The sequence below is a fragment of the Ixodes scapularis genome, unplaced genomic scaffold (genome assembly GCF_016920785.2).
Source record: "Ixodes scapularis isolate PalLabHiFi unplaced genomic scaffold, ASM1692078v2 PGA_scaffold12__126_contigs__length_90152505, whole genome shotgun sequence".
Lineage (NCBI taxonomy): Eukaryota > Metazoa > Arthropoda > Arachnida > Ixodida > Ixodidae > Ixodes > Ixodes scapularis.
In genome coordinates this window covers 86,526,892-86,532,264 of record NW_024609838.1, presented here as the reverse complement: position 1 = coordinate 86,532,264, position 5,373 = coordinate 86,526,892, and the positions used below count along the sequence as shown (strand labels likewise).

The following is a 5,373-nucleotide window of genomic DNA, read 5'->3' as shown; positions in this document are numbered from 1 at the left end:
AATGACTCAATCAAATAACAAGGGAATCAATAAACACAGTACAAACACATCAAAATAACTACCACACAGAAATTCTATATTTAAGTAGCACTCAAGCGTACATTTCATACAGTAAATAACGGTGCAAATATTAGATTAACATGTTTCCAGTCCTGCGTTTCGTTTGTGCATTTTCTTGTAATAAAGAGTATGATTATGCCTGCTCATGATTTTTTTTTAATGTGACCAGTTTCTGTCTAGAGGCACTTCAAATCCAGATTTTTATATTACTATGCATATGTCAGTACTACATTAAAGGGGTCGTGAAACAATATTACATTTGAACTTTTCTAACAAGCGTACTGGCACTGGCGTGACCCAAGTATCCTCCTCACATGGGCTGTGTAAAAGAAAAAGCTCAATGTCTTGGTGCCTCGCATTCAAATTTACCTCATGGAGTCGTCGGGCTCTCACTAATCACAATTTCCCAACATGCCATTTGCAAGCCTGATTTGAAGAAACCTGCGCCTGTAAGCTATGAAGGTAGCTAAGACCGCAACTGTTGAAACAAGACTCTATTATGCAAATTCTAAATATGTCTTGATCATTCTGATAAGCCCGCAACCAATGACCAAGTACAGAGTCGTACAACATGCACAATGCACGCAGGACAAATTCTATGCATCTTGGCTTTATTAGAATGATAAAGATAAGTTTACAAGTCCCTAGATTTCTCTGCAACTGTCATTGAACAGAGAATAATGAAGCAAATGAGTGTTCTCTAGGTACGCTTGTCATGTTATTTGTATTTGGCAAGATTTAAAAAAAAATGCTGCATGACCCCCTCAAAGCGATGCTAAACCGAAATCTGGATTCCACATAATAAAGCCACAGAAGTGTTCAACAGGACGCTACGAACCCCAAAACACCACTTATGCAGCAATATCTCGAACGGATGTTCGTAATTTTGGACGAAAAGGGGCGCGATTGAGCGGAAAACATGGCGTAGCTATTCTCCGGGAAAAATTCAGAATGAGAGGAACCAGCCTTTTTTCTATCCTCCTCGCTTCTGTTCACTGCATTGAGGAGACGAAGCGGAGAGAAGGTTTGAGAATCGGGATGTGACAGACCTCCTCTGCCTCATTCAGTCGCTTCCTTCTTTTTCAAAAATGTGGCCATCCATGGGAGATATCGCGGTATGAGCGATGTTATGGGGATGGTACCATCCCGCCTACTACACCTGCCTTGCTTTACGATGTCCACATTTTAATCCAGTATCCCTTTAAGCACATCAAGTGTAAAGAATTTCCAGACAGGACAAACTTGATTCAGTCTAAACAGACAACATGTGGGAGCAAATGCAGAGATTGTCGTGCTCGCTAACGTAGACAAGCAAGTCACCGTGCCTCCCCCTGTGAGACCCATCTGCATTTGCACCCGGCAGAAAAAGGTCTTCGTGGGCTTCAGAGTCTGACCTGGAACACTGTCTGGTTTTTTTTCCATATTTTCCTGCAGGAACTTCTTCATGGTTTCAGGGCATTTAACCTCAAGGACGCGCTTTGGGCAGCACTCGCACTCCACCAGACCATCTGGGCTGGCACCGCTGTAGGGTCGTCCCTCCATAACATGCACGCCACACTCTCTCACCACTAAATTCCCATGCCGTGCATACTTGGTTTTGTAGCACTCTTTTGCAGTGCCTTCCGTTTCACTGCCACGACGCATTGAAGGCGTACGAACATTTGTTTACCGCATAATCTTCTTCTATAGGGGCCTCACGTCATGAGGGCCCATCTTCGTTCTCAATGTTTTCACCCTCGTATACACACTGTACGCAATATATGCGGTAACCATGCCCACCCTGTGGCGCATCCAGAGATTGGATTTTTTTGCTCCCGTGTCGACAACTCAATTTCTTTGACGTCCTTGGCACTCTTGCTCTCGTGTAGGTGCTGGAGGACGTCCTGTAGTTGCAGCCGTTTGCCGCTGCTCCCAGCAAGTTTGCTCAATTCATCCAAAGAGCCCATCAGGGTTAAATATCTGGGTCCAGGCTCTGAGGTGGTGTCGAGGTCCATGGTAACTTCCATGGCTGAAATGAAATACAGTAGTACTATCTATGAAACGTAGCCCCAATTACTCACTCTACCCAAAATGTACCCACAACCAAAATGCATGCTTTTCAAAACCGAAATGTGTGCAACCGATAGCAAACCTTGGAAAATAAAGTTTCTTCTCGGCTCTAGTCATAATGTTGCCGAGCTAAGTGAGCCTACCGGAACATTCCGAATGATTGGAGCCTGCTTGTGGCTAAGCATATGAGTTAACAATGGTTCACTAAGTGCAGAGCATGAAACAAGATCACAAAGACTCGTAAACCCCGAAGAGATAGCCGCCAATCTACTGAAGGTTAGGTCTAACCGTTAAAGCAACTGCTTAACTTTGTTCGCAAGCATAGGTGAGACATTATTTTAGCATCCCTGTCGCATTCTGGCAACAGCAATTATCAGGTAGCACGCTGTGGCCCGACATCCAGCTTTCGTAACTTCATTTCCTTCACCAAACAACATTCTACTGCACTGCACTGCGAGCTTGCTGTCATCTTGTCTGTCTACCTCAGTTTTTGCATCATAAGATGTCACCGCAGAGTGATTTATTTCTATGCGGAGGGCAAGTTCGTCTGCTTCTTGCGCAGGGGGTAGCGGTGACGTCAGAACGCCGAGCCCTGATTGGCTGATCGCGACCCCCTACTGAACGTCGTCTGCTCCTTTGCAACGTCATCTGCGTCTGTCTTACCTTTCCTGCTACTTTCGGAAGTGCAAGTCTTTACGAGCGAGCTCGACTTCGCCTTTCAGAGAGGGCAGACGATTGAACTCGAGCGGTACGTTGTTTTTGTCTAACAGCTAGCAGACGGGCATCAAGGAGAGAAGTCAAAGGACTCACTGGCGAGGTGTCCCGAGGCGCCGAGGTTTGTTTGCTAAAAGCCGAGAGTGAGGGTGGTTAGTGTCCGCAAGTTCCCTCCCAAATACTTTTTCCCTCCTTTCGTGTGCGGCGAGACTCCTCGCTCTTTAACGGCGTCGGCGGGTTGGCGTGGTTGGCGCAGTTAACGTCGTCTGCTTTACGTCTGGTAGCCAAAGGGATGGCTGCTTTAACTTTCCTACGTCTGTCGGAGATTCACCGCTTTTTCACCGGCGAGAAAGCGGCCTTCGAAAAAGGATTTTTGTTTGTCCTTTATCCCTCTTGCTCCCCTTCTCCAGGGATTATTTTCGTCCTTCTAGTCCAGCTCGCTGGCACCTTTGCATTTAGTTATATTATAACAACCATTACTTCTTGGTGTCAACGAGTCTAAAACATAACTTCCGCGATACGTTCAACGCCGCTCGGGTAGCTCCATCGATCTTACTCGGATTCTCTTCCACAGATTAGCACACATGCTCGGCTCGAATTAATTTAACTGTGCGCGCCTACCTGCTTCCACTCCAGCTTCCAAATGCATTTTCGCAGCTGACCGATATCCTATATCCTTCAGAAGCCTTTCGAGGACGTGTCCCTGGAGTCGAGGAGTCTTTCTGGTCTTTACCTGGGAAAAATTCACAAAGCGATGTCAGGGATCAAGATGCAGATACTTGCCATGCAGACGCCCATGGTGTCTGCCTGGGTTCATTTCTAAACAATGCGAGACGAGCGCTCCAATGAACGTTCAGCATAGAGGGTGCGGTACTTAAGTATTCTTTCTGGACCAGAACTGTTACATAAATGCGATAGCCAACATGAAATATTGACATGTTAAGGACCTGTCATATTGAAGAAACAGTCGGATAACTTGGCCCATCAACAGAGAGAAACATATTTTCAGGGACCCTAGCGCATTGCAGCAACGGTCCAAAAACATGTTACTGTCGCCCGGCAACCATTTTTGCCAACTTGCCCTCTGACACTCAGCGAGCACCTTGTCGAGCGGTGCTGACAGTGCAGCGAACACTCTACCATTTTTTTATGTTTACTTTCTTTTGTGTGTTGTGTGGCACTGCTGAAAATAGACTTCCACAAAGTGCAAAGGGCAAAAAACTACTACGATATGTAGGCACGTTGCCCGAGGAAGGGGGCGGGTGGGAGTAGGGGGTGCCAGGCGACCCCCCCTTCCCCCCCCACACCCCCCCACACCCCCACACCCTGCTGTCTCCAGCTTTGCTGGGCCTCCTCTCCCGTCTGCTATATGACATTTTGTCATAAGTGCCCCCTCCCCTCGTCTAAAACAAAACCCTGGCTATGTGCCTGACAATATGGCTTCCAGTAGTGCTTAATGCTTAGAAATATCAGCATAATTTTTTGTCCGTTGTTTCTTAAGATCGCTCTTCATACGCAGATAAAGCCATCTGTTTTCTCGTTGCCCCATAATTTGTACAGCCACGGACTTAGGCGACACAAGTTGCTGCCCTTTTGGTTACCGAAAACTCGCCCAGAGGACAGTACTGTTGTCATCCATGTCAAGCTGTCATTTATCCAATGTGACACGACTCTTGAGCAAGAGAGCCAACGGCTTACAAGTTGACAGATTGCTGGCGAAAATGTTGTGCTGATGTCGTCACTATGTTTCGGTCAAGACTTGTAAACATATGAACAGATAGCTAGGGCGGAAACAAGCTGTTGGTGGTTGAATATGAAGCACGACACAACATGGAGAGAAACCGTCACTGTTGTCCTTTGTTTCCCCGGCATCAGGGTTTTAGTTTGTCCTGATTAGCTTACTTCCTTTGCGGAAGGTAGGGCACCCATCATTCTTGGCTCATATTTCTCCATGACGCGCTCCTTTTGCACTTTGCCCCACTTCTGAGGCTGGTCGGTTGGCGATAGCTGTTCGAACGTTCTCGCAGAGTTGATGTGAAGTAAAATAGCCACAGTGTGCTTGCAGTTGTAGTTTCTGCAATAAGAGAAGACGCAACAAAACCGATGGCTTTGGGAGATGCAAAGGGTGTATTTGGAAAATATTTCACCACAACCGCAAAAGAGGTAAGCCTGTCGCAATTAGCATGATGTAAACATGGCACTTATGTTCGGGCGCATAAACGTAAAGCATTTTTTTATAAAATACTAGCACAAATAATCCAGATGCGTTAGCCGCTCAACTAAATTAATCACCCTTGCGCGAAAGAGCTAGCTCTTCGAAAAGTTTTGCCTTAAATTTAATATTTAGATCGAAGAATATGTCCCGATATGTCAAGCAGCCAAGACTAGCAAAATGCCATGCTTATTCAGATCCCGTTAAAACCTTTATTTCCTTAGCCACAATTTCTGGCGAGAAGGGTACAGGGGTCGGATACTGAATTGTGACAATATTCTGGCCTCTAGCAGACAGAAATCATACTTGTGATATTTGAATTTTTGAAAATTTTTGAG

General features: G+C 45.9%; 1 pseudogene; it reads right to left on the bottom strand.

Annotated features, from left to right (window-relative positions):
- Positions 1 to 1,312: 1,312 nt before the first annotated feature.
- Positions 1,313 to 5,053, bottom strand: LOC115324126 (annotated as a pseudogene).
- Positions 5,054 to 5,373: the final 320 nt, after the last annotated feature.